The sequence below is a fragment of the Triturus cristatus genome, chromosome 7 (genome assembly GCF_964204655.1).
Source record: "Triturus cristatus chromosome 7, aTriCri1.1, whole genome shotgun sequence".
Lineage (NCBI taxonomy): Eukaryota > Metazoa > Chordata > Amphibia > Caudata > Salamandridae > Triturus > Triturus cristatus.
Genome location: NC_140590.1, coordinates 1,274,177,535 through 1,274,193,817, shown reverse-complemented (window position 1 = coordinate 1,274,193,817; position 16,283 = coordinate 1,274,177,535).

Below are 16,283 nucleotides of genomic sequence, written 5' to 3'. Positions count from 1 at the left end.
TGCCCTCTGCGGGGCCTCTAGGACCTTCCCAATGTGGATCAGGTGTTCCTGCCAAGTGCAGCTATAGACAGCAATATCATCAAAATATGCTGCACTAAAAGACTCAAGCCCAGCTAGGACTTTATTCGCAAGACTTTGGAAGGTGGCAGGGGCATTTTATAAACCAAAGGGCATTACAGTAAACTGATAATGCCCATCTGGGGTCGGGAATGAGGAATATTCTTTGGCTCCTGGGGTGAGACCAATTTGCCAGTACCCATATGTCAGACCAAAAGTACTGGGAAACATGGCTGCACCCAACCTGTCAATCAGTTCATCAGCCCTTGGAATAGGGTGTGTATCTATCTTAGAGACAGCATTGAGACCTCTATAGTCCATACAGAACTTCAGCTCTGCTTTACTTCACTTGGAATGAGGTATGGGGACTAAGCCCACTGGGCTCGCCCAGGGACTTTCAGAGGGTTTAGTCTCCCCTAACTCCAGCATCTTGCGGACTTCAGCTCTAATAATTTTCTTGACATGAACAGACTGCCTGTAAATTTTGTTTTTGACAGGCAGGCTGTCCCCTGTGTCCACCTCATGTGTACACTAGATTGTCTGACCAGGGGTCAAAGAAAAGAGCTTGGCAGACTGCCCCAGGACTTGGCTGCAGTCAGTTTGCTGTTGGGCAGTGAAAGTTGTTGAAACAACAACTCCCTCAACAGACCCAGCTTTATGATTGTCAGAGAGGATGTCAGGGAGAGGTTCACTCTCTTCTTCCTGATCCTCATCAGTGACCATTAGCATGGTCAAATCCGCACTGTCATGAAAAGGTTTTAGGCGGTTTACATGGATGATCCTATGGGGGCTCCAGCAAGTGCCTATGTCCACCAGATAGGTGACCACTCCATTTGTCATGAAGGGCCCTAGGCTTCAAAACCCATACCTTCAGCCCTGACTGCAACTCTACCAGTGCACCTTTTTAGTTAGACCATTGCTTTTGGATCTCCCGGCTTGCCTTAAGGTTTTTATTTGCTTTTTCCATGTACTCCATTGTACTAGAACAAAGGACAAGCACATCATCTGCAATGCCAAGTTTGGGCTCTTTGAGAGGCTTCTCCCAGCCTTCCCTTATAAGACTCAGTGGTCCCCTAACACTACTGCCAAATGGAAGCCCACAGAGACTAAAGCCCACTCCTTTCTGTGGCACCTCTCTGTAGGCGAAATGAAGGCATGGCAAGAGGACATCCCATCCATCTCCTTCTGAGTTTGTCAGGGAGCCCCATGAAAATACATTTTATGGTATTGTTGAATCTCTCAACCAGACCATTGACGTGGGTGTGATATGGGATAGTAAACTTATAGGTCACACCACATTCATTCCACATTGCTTTTAAGTAAGCACACATGAAGTTACTACCTCTGTCTGAAGCCACCTCCTTAGGAAAACCCACTTGAGTTAAAATACTTAACAGTGCTCTGGCAACTGCAGGAGACCTTGTGGCAAGATCCACTACCACCAGTATAAATCCTCTGTTTCCTGATGATGTTTGAGGGTCAAGGAGACCAACAATGGCAATTGCTACCCTTTCAAAGGAAACCCCAACCACTGGTACTCGGATTAAGGGGGCCTTTGGTTAGCTACCTGTCTTGCCGTGAAACATGCGTTGCAGAACTCCTTCACTCTCTGGGGCAAAGCTGGCTAGTAGAAGTGGGGTGAAAAGCCTACACCAAGTTTTAGTCTGGCCAAGATGCCCAGCTAGGGAGATGAGATGTGCTAAGGTGCGTAAGAACGCTCTGTACTGCTGAGGCACTACCACTCTCCTAGTGGCACCAGGTTTGGGGTCGCTGCCCTTATTATACAGGAGTCCCTCCTCCCAATAGGTCCTGTGGGAGCCACTGACATCTCCCTTTTCCTGATCAGCAGCTTGCTGTCTCAGGCTGTGAAGAGGTGGAAAGGTCCTCTGTCCCTGGAAAAGGATCTTACCTAAAGGGTCTCCTGGTCCTAGAAGCTCTGCTATGTGAGCCCCAAGCTCCTGAGGCTCAATCCCCTCAAGTGCAGACGGTTGTTCTCCCTGAGGAGGGGACCTGAGCTTGTGTTTTATCAGAAGTTGGTTTTCCAGCCTTTTTGCCTTTTCCCTTGGAGGATTGGGCCATTATGGCAGGCTCCAATACCTTTTTTTCACCCTAGGCTTTGCTTTGTGCTCTTGTTATCATATACGTCCCATTCAGGTATTCCCAGCATGGCTGCATGGGTTCTCATCTCTACCTCAGCCTGTGCTGAGGTCTCCAGATCATTACTTAGCAGCCATTCTTTTGGAACTGCAGAGGACATCACCACCTTCTTTTAGCAGTCCCCATTCCAAGATCACAATAGCCATGGGATGAAACAATGACAATGTTTTAAATATTGATAACTGGATATGTCTGTCCAGTTAAGTACTGCTCTGGGATATCAGTTTTTCAGTCACCATGGTGACCCTTGTGCCTGTATCCCTCAGAACTTCTACTTTAACTCCATTGATATATGGCTTTTGTCAGAATTTCTCCAGGTTACTGGGCCAGACAGCCATGGTCGCTATATCCACCCCTCCCTCTAAGATTAAGGTAGCTTCAGTGTACTCTTTAACCTGTTCAGGGCACACCAAGGATCCCACCAGGAGGCTAACAACCCCTGAAGGTTTATGACTAGTGGAAGCCTTTTTGGGGCAGGAAGAGTCCCCAGTTCGGTGACCATTCTGCTTGCAGAGATGACACCAAGCCTTTTTGGGATCCCAGCTTTTACATTGGTACCCACCCCTAAGTTTGTGAAGCGTCTGCGGGCCCATCCTCCTGATCAGGTTTTTGGGGGCCTTTAGAAGACTCCTTCGGTTTTTCCCCTTTGTGTCTCATATCTTTCCCTCCTGGAGGGGGTGGGGTGGGAAGTAATCCCTTTCCTTTGGTCACCCTAACCCTGGGCCTTTCTGGACACCCTTGTTTTGACTCAGTGGTCAGCCTTCTTCCTCAGCTCTTGGGGAGAGACTAACCGTAAGTCCACTAAGTACTTATGCAGTTTTTCTGATGTACTATTACTCAACAGATGCTCTTTCATTATCAAATTATAGAACCTTTCATAGTCTACCACCTTATTGACTTTCAACCAGCCACCTAGTGTTTTGTCTGAAAAGTCCACAAAATCTACCCAGGATTGATTTGAGGGTCTGTGAGGCTCCCTGAACTTAATCCTGTATTCCTCAGTTGTGAGTGCAAGCTCTCAATCAGAGCATCTTTCATGAGGTCATAAGCCAGTATCAGGAGTCTATTCCTGCACTTCAGTATAACTCCCACAGTAGAGAGCCCCAGTGTCTCTGGTGTAATTTCCTCATTATACAAGCCCTCTCAAAGGTTGTAAAACACTTTGCGATATCATCACCGTCAACATAATTGGGGACAATCGCTTTAAGGATTTTGGGATCAAAAGTTTCCTCTCTTTCCCTATGTAATGTGTTGCTGCCACCACTGCTAGACCCATCTGAGCCCTATTTTTATAGCAAGGATTTTGGCTACTAGGACTACTCTTATGGCTAGTCTCTCAAGATTTGCTTCTTTATCATGTAGCACTTCTCTGAGCCTGAGTTGCCTGACCTACCCCATTAGAATGAACCCGAGGTACAGTTTTAGGGTGGATGTGAGGGAGTAACTGATCACCTTTTCTAATGAGTTTAGGGGTACAATGTCCTGGAATACTGTCCCCACTGCCATGGTCACTGCCCACCTCCTCCTCTAGAGAGGTGATAGGATCTTCTGTTAAATGGGTGACATCAAACTCTACAAGGAGGTCCTGGAGCTGTGTTTTTGTAGAGTTTCAGCCAGTTTTGATTTTGCTGGCTGTACCAAGGTTCCTTGGCTGCGCCATATTAAGATGCAGAGAAGGGGTCAGGTTGAGCTCCTTGACTATCTCCTACTAGCCATAAATGTTTTAGCACACTTGGGACCTTTTTAGAAAATGACCTACTTTTAAGGCATAACTGACTACAATACTTTTTAAACCTCTAATACAATGGACTCGGGGACTTAACAAAAGGCCCCAACAGTTCACATTAGAAGAGTTAAAAAAAGAAATGTAAAAAATATCAAAAAAGAAATCTAAATGTTTGGGGGTGTGTGTATATAGTGAGCAAGGGCACTGTGTTGCTCGAAACGCGTCAAGCAGAGGAGTATAAGGAATAAAACTTGCCGTCCTACATTTGGTGTTCGTTTCTCTCTGTTCGCCGCACGGAAGTCAGAGAGCCTTTTTGGTTTCAGTATATATATATATATACATATATATGGTGAATGTTAGCCTGTAAGCATCTGTTTGTGGCATGTAGTGCTGTAGATTCATACGCTCAGCATGAGTCCGCCATCTAGCGTTGGGCTCGCAAGTGTGCAAGTTGTTTTTCTTTGAAGAAGTCATTTGAGTCACGTCTTACAGTGACTCCTCTTGCTTGCAGGACGCATGGCCACCAACTACTTTTTTTTTTTTTAGTCCTCATACATGCCATCGGAAAATGCTCTAGATGGAATATTTCCACACCCTTCAAACAAGCCCTTATTGGAGACCGCCCTAATGGTGGGCCTGAAGGAGGGGTAGAGTCTTCCCAGAGGTACAGCTGTATCCTGGTCCCACTCCCGTTCACAACACCTGGGGCACCGCCTGTTACTGGGGAGGACCGGACCGACAGACCTCCGGCATAATCATAGGACTGATCTTACTTCCCTCTCCAGACCTCTAGTGCTGCCCAGATTTTTTGGGCGCTAGAGTTGTCACAGGCCATATCAGATTGACTAGTCATGATGATGTTCTTTAGGCAGTCCACAAAGGAAGGAGGTGCCTCAAGCTTCCAAGCTTTACAAATTTCCCTCCTAGCAATGATTACTACATAGAATGCAAACTTCGAGGCTGGGGCATTCATACAATAGTTCGGCAAAAGACCGAAAAAAATTAGCCTTGCACTTACTTCAATCTGCATGTGCAACACATCCTCCAGGAAACCACATACCTCAGTCCAGAAGGGGCCGATCTTCGGGCAATCCATAAATATATGCAGGTCATCAGCAGCTGGATACTTACATCTGGGGCAGTGGTAGATCGTTGCAGACATCTTAGATAATTTATCCGGAGTCCAGTACACTCTATAAGCGGTGTATAAATGGTTTCTCCTGAGATTAGCTGGTTTAACCACAGCCTGTAACATAGAAAAGGAGTCACACCAGAGTTTCCGTAAGTCATCCCCATTTTCGGAGAAAGCACTGCCCAATCGTCTCACCAACTCTAAATCTAGACGATCCCCTGTATCTATGAAAGCCCCATACCAGAAGGACACTTCACGTTTCCATGATCCTGTTCTAGAAATAGAGTCAATGGTTTTGCTCAAATCTTCATTGCTCCATGACTGTGTTGCCCACCATGCGGACAATTGATAGAACTTAAATCTCGTCAGTGTCCCACTGGTTATATTAGACATTGAGTCCCAGCTGTTAAGTTGTGAATCTTTCTGAAGATCTCCCCACAGCCTGATGCCTGCTAATCTAAGTGGTTGTGACAATTGGTCCTGAAGGCATTCCGGGGTACCTGGAGAGTCCCAGATTGAGGCCTGTGACGTGTAATATGGTATTCGCAATACATTCCTAATATACCCCCAGTTTTTTAGTGCAGCTGATAGGATCTTGAGTCGAACTTTTTTGTAAAACTTGGGGTCCCCAAATTTATAGAGGAAAAACTCCTGTCCCTGCGGAACATCATGCAACAATGCCTGAAACAAACAGCCCATAGAGGAAGAATCCACCTTGTTTGCTAACATTCTAAAATTTTTAAAATGAAACGCATGGCAATAAGAAAGTAGGTCGGGAAGGGCCAATCCTCCTGTCTTTAGCCCTCTCCTGAGCTTTTTCCACGCTATTCTCGGGGTTTTTGTGGCCCAAATAAATGACCCGATTTTACCTTGAAGGGTAGCAAGATCTCTGATATTGAAAGAAAGTGGGATTGAATTAAACAGAAAAGTTAACTTCGGCAAGATTATCATTTTTACAAGGTTCACCCTCCCGTATATGTTCAATGGTAAATTCGCCCAGCGTGACAATAGGCAGCCCACCTCCTTAGAAACCTTTTCCCAGCTGATCTTAGATGTATCTATCAGCTTCTGCGCTAAGTGGATCCCCAAATATCTCATCCGACCCTTAGCCCCTGGTATTGCATTCGCGCAATTCCAACTCATTATTTCAGTTTTTTCTCTATTAATTTTATAACCAGAGACCTTACCGAATTCCCCAGCTAATTCGAACAGCCTAGGTATGGCTTTTACATGGTCAGATGTATACATTAAAAGGTCATCTGCATAAAGAGCAAACTTAAGTTCCAGGTCGGCGATCTTAAAAGGCAAAATAAGGGGATCTTCTCTAAGGGAGCAGACAAAGGGTTCAATATATAAATTAAACGATAAGGGTGACAGGGGGCAGCCCTGTCTGGTACCTCTTGAAATACCGAACCATTCCGATAGAATACCGTTAACTAAAACTTTTGCTCGTGGGGTTAAATAAAGAGATTTGACAGCCTCAATAAAATTCATAGGAAAACCAAAATTACGCATGGTCTCCCAGAGATAATTTCAGCTGACCTGATCAAACGCCTTAGCGGCATCGATTGCAACAAGAGTTAGTGGCAAACTTCTTTCAGTTGCACCATCAATTGCCCCTATGGCTTGAAAGGTAAGCTAATTGAGCTGCCTTCCAGGTATAAACCCCCTCTGATCGGGATGTATGATAGTTTTAATAATTGTTGCCATCCTAGCAGCTAGAATCCCAGAAAAGATCTTGAGGTCTGAATTAAGTAACAAAATAGGCCTGTATGCCTCAATTTTTTGAGGATCCTTATCTTGCTTAAGGATGAAGGACACTGTCGCTTCCGACCATGATGGGGGGATAGCTTCTCTGTATAGATATATTTTGTTAAAAAGAGTTTTTAGAACCGGTACTACCCTATCAGATATGCCCAAATATATCTCAACGGGGAGCCCATCTGGCCCTGCAGCTTTACCCCAGCTCATTTTTTTGAGTTGTTCTCTGATCTCCCCCTCTGAGATACTAGTTGATAAGTACAACCTGTCTGTCTCAGAGAGGCGAGGGAGATCCCTCAGGTTCAGCCATGTTTTAACAGCATCCGGTCTGTAAACAGTATCCTCCTTATATAGATCGTGCATGAAGGATCTAGCCTCCTCCCTGATCTCATCATCTTCCTGCAATAGGACTCCGGACCCTCTTTGGACCAGGCACTTGATATGGTTCTTAACCCTATCTACTCTAGATTTCCAGGCCAGCAAAGAACCACATTTTTCACCGTAGGCAAAATGCTGTAGGTTACTGGCATCCCATCTATCCTTCACAGTTTTATCAGTTCTGGCTTGGAGATCGGCTTGCAAGGAAACCAACTCCCTCTCTAATTGTGGCATAAGGCTTCGGGAAGTCAGAGCTGCCTGTTTCAGTTCTTTCTCCTTTTGCTTCATTTTCCTGAGGCTATCTATATCTGCTTCTTTAGCTATTCTGCTTTTATTGATCATTAAGGAACTCAAAAGTCCCCTCAGATATGCCTTAAAAGTCTCCCACTTTATTTGATCGCTGGTGGAGGCTATGTTAAACCTAAAAAACTCTAATGCTTTTGCGTCAAGCTCAACCCTCACCCTCTCCTCTAATAGTAAAGTCCTGTCTAAAGTCCATCTCCTCTGGCACCCTTTAAGCTTAAGGTTAAGCTTCAGCTCAACTGCGGAATGATCAGATATTGACGCAGGAATGTGGGCTATGGACTTAAGATCTGACAGCAGACTCTGATCTACTAAGAAGTAATCCATTCTTGAATATTGTCTATATTTCTTACTATAGAAGGAGTACTCCCTAGTATTCCCTTTATCCACTCTCCATATATCCAGCAGCCTAAGCTCCTTAACAAGAGTTTTAAGTGTGGAGAAGGTTCTGAGCGGCACATTAAACTTTACTTTAGATGTGCGGTCCAATTGAGTATCCAACACTAAATTAACCCCTTCGATGCTCATGACGGAGCGGTTCCGTCATGAGCATCGGTTGGGCTGTGCTCATGACGGAACCGCTCCGTCATGAGCACAGCCCCTGGGGGAAGCGCTGGCACTCCCCTGGGGCATCGATTGTGCCCCCACAGAGGGGGATGGCAGCGGAAGAGTTTCCGCTGCTACCCCCGAGCCCCCCCATGCTTCCTGATGACGTCAGCGAGCACAGCACGCGCCGACGTCATCAGGAAGCGTTGGATGCGCTGGAATTCATTTCTTCCAGCGCGTCCAACGGAGAGGGTAAGTGTTTTGCTGCGGTGTGGCGGGGGGGGCGGAATTCGCAGGCCTTGAGGCATCGGGGGAGAGGAAAGAGTATTTCCTCTCCCCTGATGTCTCAATGCTGGGCATTCCTGTCCCACGATCGCGCACAGCGTCGCGATCGTGGAGCAGGGATGCCCCACTAGACACCAGGGATGTCTATTTCGTCAGTTGGGAAGCGACCCCTTGGGCAAGGGTCGCTTCCCAGGGGGAATCATTTATGCTCAGTCTTTTCTGCCCCCCCTGCGACCCTTGGGCAAGGGTCGCTTCCTAGGGGGCATAATTTATGCTAAGACTTTTCTGCCCCCCCGGGGGCAGATCGGTCGACTTTCGGTCCGTTTCTGCCCCCAGGGGGGGCAGAAAAGCCCACTAGACACCAGGGATGTCTTGTTATTCAGTTCGGAAGCGACCCCTTGGGCAAGGGTCGCTTCCTAGGGGGCATAATGTATGGTAAGACTTTTCTGCCCCTCCAGGGGGCAGATCGGTCAACTTTTGGTCCGTTTCTGCCCCCAGGGGGGGGGCAGAAAAGCCCACTAGACACCAGGGATGTCTTGTTATTCATTTAGGGAGCGACCCCTTGGGCAAGGGTCGCTTCCTTGGGGGCATAATTTTCTGGAAGACTTTTCTGCCCCCCCCTGGGGGCAGATCGGTCGACTTTCGGTCCGTTTCTGGCCCCAGGGGGGGGGGGGGGCAGAAAAGCCCACTAGACACCAGGGATTTAGTGTAAATAAAATTGGAAGTGACCCCTTTGGCAAGTGTCGCTTCCAAGGTGCAATTTTTATAATATGTATTTGGCCCACCCGCCCCGGGACAGAGTAGCCTTTTTTTTTCCTGCTGTTTTCTGCCCCACCTGGCACACAACCCGATTGACCATTTGGGTAGTAACATAGCATGTTATAATGTTTATTGTTATATTTTTTGTGAATTGCAATAGTAATGTTTTTTAAAAAACTTTTTTGTTCTAGGTGAAGGCTTTTGCTCTTTTCAGTTTGCCGTGTTGTTACTGGTGGTTCTGCTGTTTGTGTAGTTTGGTAAGACTTTTTTTTGTACAATGTAAATGGGTTTGATTTCTCTGCATGAATTTTTTTTGCAAATGGTGTAATATTAGCAGTATGTTTGTTTTTTGAGTGTCAAAAACGTTTTGCATTGGTGCCCGATGTGTATTTTGTTGTCTTGTGAGTAATTTGTTTTATTTTCTTCTTTCTAGTTTGATATCGTTGGTTTTTGCTGTGTCACTGCAGAGTTGGTTTCTGGTGAGTGCAGCTGTCTCTGATAATTGAATTGTATAGTTTTTGAGTACATTGATCTTTGTGATAAAGGTACACATTTCTTTACTTACTTGGTTTGCACATTGTTGGTTGTTGTTGACTTGTTTGTGCAGTCTTCTATCTTAGTAAGTATAATGGCTAGCCGCAGGATTACTGCTCAGCAGGTTGTTGGTTTGCTGTTTGAGTCTTCCTCTGACCATGGTTCAGAGACTGACTCTGCATCTGAGGGAGAGGAGGCAGGGGACGATTCTGGCAGTGAGTTCTCTCTCCGTATGGAGTCATCGGATGATAAAGATACTCTTAGTGCGGATGAAGTGCCTGTGTTAGAGGAGGAGACTGATGTGCCGATAGTGCGGCAAGAGGCATCTGGGCTGCAGCCTGGGGCTGCAAGGCTTCCCGTTGGTGTAGTGCGGCAAGAGGCATCTGGGCTGCAGGCTGGGGCTGCAAGGCTTCCCTTTGAAAGTGATGACCTCTGGGTTGCCCCTGGCATGGTGCAGCCGGCATTGCCAGAGTTTACTGGTGTTCCAGGGTCTAGAGTGAATACTGAAAACTTTTTGCCGGTACATTTTTTTCAGTTGTTTATGGACGATGTGTTTTTGGCAGAGATTGTTGAGCAGACTAATTGGTATGCCGAACAGTTTTTGAGGGACAACAGTGCCAGTCTTAAGCCATACTCTAGAGCTACCCGGTGGACTCCCACAAATGTTGAAGAGATGAAGAAGTTCTTGGGTTTAACTTTTTTGATGGGCTTGCTAAGGAAGCCATCAATGTCTTCATATTGGTCTAGCAGTCCCTTGATGGCAACGTCTATTTTTCCGGCAGTCATGAGTCGTGACAGGTATTTGCTTCTGCTTCGGATGATGCATTTTGTTGATAATGGTTTAGCGTTGCCACGAGCTCACCCAGAGTGTGACCGTCTTTTTAAGATAAGGCCTGTCCTTGATCACTTTGTTGATCGATTTTCTGAGATTTATGTCCCTGGGAAAGAAATTGCAGTGGATGAGTCTTTGGTGTTGTTCAAGGGCCGCTTGGTTTTTAGGCAATACATTCCTAGTAAGAGGGCACGCTATGGAATAAAGCTGTATATGCTGTGTGACAGTAGGACTGGATATGTCTCTAATTTCAGGGTGTACACCGGTAAGGAATCTAGGATTAACCTCCCTGGTTGTCCGTCCACTTTTGGAGTGACTGAGAAAATTGTTTGGGAACTTGGTAGAGGATTTTTTTAACAAAGGCAACCATTTATATGTAGATAACTTCTACACTGGTGTGCGGTTGTTCAGGGAATTGGCCAAAGTGGACACTGTTGCTTGTGGCACAATCCGCTCTAACCGTAAAGGTTTCCCGAAAGAACTTGTTTGTCAAAAGCTTGTGCGGGGACAGTGCAGTGCGTTGCCAGGAGCTTCTTGCTGTGAAGTTTTCAGACAGGAGAGAAGTCTACATGCTGACTACCATCCATGATGAAAGCACTGCACCTGTGACTCTTTGGGGTCAGGTCGCTGAAGCGCGCAAACCTGTGTGCATTTTAGACTATAATAGGCACATGGGTGGTGTTGACAGAGTAGATCAGAGGTTGGAACCTTACACTGCTCTTCGTAAGGCTTACATTTGGTACAAGAAGTTGGCTATCCATCTTTTCCACTTGGCAATGTTTAATGCTTTTGTTGTGTTCCAGGATTCTTGCCCTGAGTCAAAGATGACTTTTGCTAAGTTTCAGGAGTCTGTAATAGGCAGCCTTGTTGTAGTGGAACAGGCAAGTGTTCCTAGAGTTGGAGTGGTGGAGGATGTTGCTAGATTGAAAGATCGCCACTTTCCAGATCACATTCCTCCCACACCCTCAAAAGATTTTCCCAGTAGGAGATGTAGAGTCTGTTGGCGAAGAGGCACGCGGAAGGAGAGTCGTATGTACTGCCCCGACTGTCCTTCTCATCCTGCACTGTCTCCCTGCTTGTTTTAGAGCGTACCACACGTGAAAGAATTATTGGGAGCATTCATGAGTGGTAAAGTGAACTGCCTGGTCTGTATTCTTTGGATAATTTGATTCTGTTTCAAGGTTGGTGTTAGTGCAATGTATTTAGTTGCTGATTTTCTGTTAGAAGATTTGTATCTATTTGCGATTTGTTTGTGTTTTTATTTTTTTCTAAAAAAATCCTAAATGTGATGGCGGTGTGTGTAGGCTTGCACTTGGCTGTTGGTGTGTGTGGACTGGCACTTGGTTGGTGGTGTGCGTGGAATGGTGCTTGACTGGCGGTGTGCGTGGACTGGCGGTGTGCATGGACTGGCGGTGTGCGTGGACTGGTGCGTGGCTGGTGGTGTGCGTGGACTGGAGCTTGGCTGGCGGTGTGCGTGGAATGGTGCTTGGCTGGCGGTGTGCGTGGACTGGTACTTGGCTGGCGGTGTGCATGGACTGGTGGTGTGTGCGCACTGGTGCTTGGCTGGTGGTGTCCGTGGACTGGAGCTTGGCTGGTGTTGTGCGTGGACTGGAGCTTGGCAGGCGGTGTGCGTGGAATGGTGCTTGGCTGGCGGTGTGCGTGGACTGGTACTTGGCTGGCGGTGTGCGTGGACTGGTGGTGTGCGGGGACTGGTGCTTGGCTGGTGGTGTCCGTGGACTGGAGCTTGGCTGGCGGTGTGCGTGGATTGGCGATTGGCTGCCGGTGTGCCTGGACTGGCGATTGGCTGGCGGTGTGCCTGGACTGGCGCTTGGCTGGCGGTGTGCCTGGACTGGCGCTTGGCTAGCGGTGTGCGTGGACTGGTGCTCTGCTAGCGGTGTGTGTGGACTGGCGCTCTGCTAGCGGTGTGTGTGGACTGGAGCTCGGCTGGCTGTGTGTGAGTAGTGACTTTCTGCTGGTCACTACACACACTGCTAGCTGAGTGCCACTCCACGCAATCCATCAGCCTGTGTAGTTGCTGTGTCTGGATTGTGGGCGTGTGAAAGTGATGGGCCCTTGAATGGCGCTGTGTGCTGGTGTGAGTTTTGTTATGTGATGGGCTGGCGGTGTGAATGGTTTTGTATGTCTCACACGTATGAAAGGTGTATGAATGGCCTGTAAAGAGGTTGGTGCCTTGTCGTGGCTTTACAGCTCACGAGCTGTGAGTCAATGGTTCAGTTTCTCGCCCTTTCAATTATTTCCAGTGCATTTCATGTTTTGTGAAATCACTTGCTAATACAATTGTATCTACTGAACCATCACTCACCCTCGTGCCAAATCCAACCAGTATGTGTGTGTGCTTGCGGATTAGATGGCTGTGCAGTAATATTTGTCTTTCTGAAGCAGGGTGTACCTTGTCCCTTTTTGGTGAATTTTGTAATGTGTTGCTTTTGTACCTGGTGGTGCGAATGGTCTTGTTTGTATCACGTATGAAAGGTGTGTGAATGGCCTGTAAAGTGGTTGGTGCCTTGACGTGGCTTTACAGCTCACGAGCTGCGAGTCATTGGTTTGGTTTTTTGTGAATTTAATTATTGACAGTGCATTTCAATTTTGTGAAATCTCTAGTTAATAAAATTTAATACACTGAACCATGACTCGCCCTCGTGCCAAATCCAACCAGTATGTGTGTGTGTTTGAGGAATAGATGGTTGTGCAGCAATCTTTGTCTTTAGTTTCTCTGCCAAGGTACACTTTCCATGTAAGAATAACCCACCAACTGTAGATATTGTCGAAAACCCATGGGAGTTCATGGTGATGTCTCTCTTGTGAATTCAAAAAGGTTTTTTTATCCCCAATGTCCTGCAAACCTCAAAATGTCTGCCACATTTTCTTTGCAATTTTGTTCCAAAATTCTCACGCTGTAGGAACAATAGTTAATCTGGTTTTGCAAGGGGGGGTCACTTTGGTTTTTGGCCCGGTGCTCGTCGGCCATCTAGGGAAACCTACCAAACCCATGCATTTCTGAAAACTAGACACCCGGCGGCTTCCAGGGAGGTATGGCTTGCGTGGATCCCCCAACGTTTCCTTACCATGAATCCCCTGCAAACCTCAATTTTAGCTGAAAAAATCACTTTTTTCACACATTTTGGGGTGGGAAAGTTGTGGCATCACCGGGCTCACACAAATTTACCACCACCCAGCGTTCCCCCAGGTCTCCCGGTAAAAATGGTGCCTCACTTGTGTGGGAGGCCCAAGTACCCGCGGCAGGCAAGGGCCCAAAACGTAGTGAGGTGACATCAAAATGGCCTATCGCAAAACCACCTGGTTTTGCAAGGGGGGTCACTTTGGATTTTGACCCGGTGCTCGTCGGCCATCTAGGGAAACCTACCAAACCCACACAAATCTGAAAACTAGACACCCGGCGGCTTCCAGGGAGGTATGGCTTGCGTGGATCCCCCAACGTTTCCTTACCCAGAATCCCCTGCAAACCTCAATTTTAGTTGAAAAAAACACTTTTTTCACACATTTTGGGGTGGGAAAGTTGTGGCATTACCGGGCTCACACAAATTTACCACCACCCAGCGTTCCCCCAGGTCTCCCGGTAAAAATGGTGCCTCACTTGTGTGGGAGGCCCAAGTACCCGCGGCAGGCAAGGGCCCAAAACGTAGTGAGGTGACATCAAAATGGCCTATCGCAAAACCACCTGGTTTTGCAAGGGTGTCACTTTGGTTTTTGACCCGGTGCTCGGCGGCCATCTAGGGAAACCTACCAAACCCACACATTTCTGAAAACTAGACACCCGGCGGCTTCCAGCGAGGTATGGCTTGCGTGGATTCCCCAACGTTTCCTTACCCAGAATCCCCTGCAAACCTCAATTTTAGCTGAAAAAATCACTTTTTTCACACATTTTGGGGTGGGAAAGTTGTGGCATCACCCGGCTCACACAAATCTACCACCACCCAGCATTCCCCCAGTTCTCCCGGTAAAAATGGTGCCTCACTTGTGTGGGAGGCCCAAGTACCCGCGGCAGGCAAGGGCCCAAAACGTAGTGAGGTGACATCAAAATGGCCTATCGCAAAACCACCTGGTTTTGCAAGGGGGGTCACTTTGGTTTTTGACCCGGTGCTCGGCGGCCATCTAGGGAAACCTACCAAACCCACACATTTCTGAAAACTAGATACCCGGCGGCTTCCTGGGAGGTATGGCTTGTGGATCCCCCAACGTTTCCTTACCCAGAATCCCCTGCAAACCTCAATTTTAGCTGAAAAAATCACTTTTTTCACACATATTGGGGTGGGAAAGTTGTGGCATCATCGGGCTCACACAAATTTACCACCACCCAGCGTTCCCCCAGGCCTCCCGGTAAAAATGGGGCCTCACTTGTGTGGGAGGCCCAAGTACCCGTGGCAGGCAAGGGCCCAAAATTGTCGCCTCACTACGTTTTGGGCCCTTGCCTGCCGCGGGTACTTGGGCCTCCCACACAAGTGAGGCACCATTTTTACCAGGAGACCTGGGGGAACGCTGGGTGGTGGTAAATTTGTGTGAGCCCGGTGATGCCACAACTTTCCCACCCCAAAATGTGTGAAAAAAGTGTTTTTTTTCAGCTAAAATTGAGGTTTGCAGGGGATTCTGGGTAAGGAAACGTTGGGGGATCCACACAAGCCATACCTCCCTGGAAGCCGCCGGGTGTCTAGTTTTCAGAAATGCATGGGTTTGGTAGGTTTCCCTAGATGACCGCCGAGCACCAGGTCAAAAACCCAAGTGACCCCCCTTGCAAAACCAGGTGGTTTTGCGATAGGCCATTTTGATGTCGCCTCACTAAATTTTGGGCCCTTGCCTGCCGCGGGTACTTGGTCCTCCCACACAAGTGAGGCACCATTTTTACCGGGAGACCTGGGGGAACGATGGGTGGTGGTAAATTTGTGTGAGCCCGGTGATGCCACAACTTTCCCACCCCAAAATGTGTGAAAAAAGTGTTTTTTTCAGCTAAAATTGAGGTTTGCAGGGGATTCTGGGTAACGAAACGTTGGGGGATCCACGCAAGCCATACCTCCCTGGAAGCTGCCGGGTGTCTAGTTTTCAGAAATGCATGGGTTTGGTAGGTTTCCCTAGATGGCCGCCGAGCACCGGGCCAAAAACCCAAGTGACCCCCCTTGCAAAACCAGGTGGTTTTGCGATAGGCCATTTTGATGTCGCCTCACTACGTTTTGGGCCCTTGCCTGCCGCGGGTACTTGGGCCTCCTACACAAGTGAGGCACCATTTTTACCGGGAGACCTGGGGGAACGCTGGGTGGTGGTAAATGTGTGAGCCCGGTGATGCCACAACTTTCCCACCCCAAAATGTGTGAAAAAAGTGTTTTTTTCAGCTAAAATTGAGGTTTGCAGGGGATTCTGGGTAACGAAACGTTGGGGGATCCACGCAAGCCATACCTCCCTGGAAGCCGCCGGGTGTCTAGTTTTCAGAAATGCATGGGTTTGGTAGGTTTCCCTAGATGACCGCCGAGCACCAGGTCAAAAACCCAAGTGACCCCCCTTGCAAAACCAGGTGGTTTTGCGATAGGCCATTTTGATGTCGCCTCACTACATTTTGGGCCCTTGCCTGCCGCGGGTACTTGGGCCTCCCACACAAGTGAGGCACCATTTTTACCGAGAGACCTGGGGGAACGCTGGGTGGTGGTAAATTTGTGTGAGCCCGGTGATGCCACAACTTTCCCACCCCAAAATGTGTGAAAAAAGTGTTTTTTTCAGCTAAAATTGAGGTTTGCAGGGGATTCTGGGTAAGGAAACGTTGGGGGATCCACGCAAGCCATACCTCC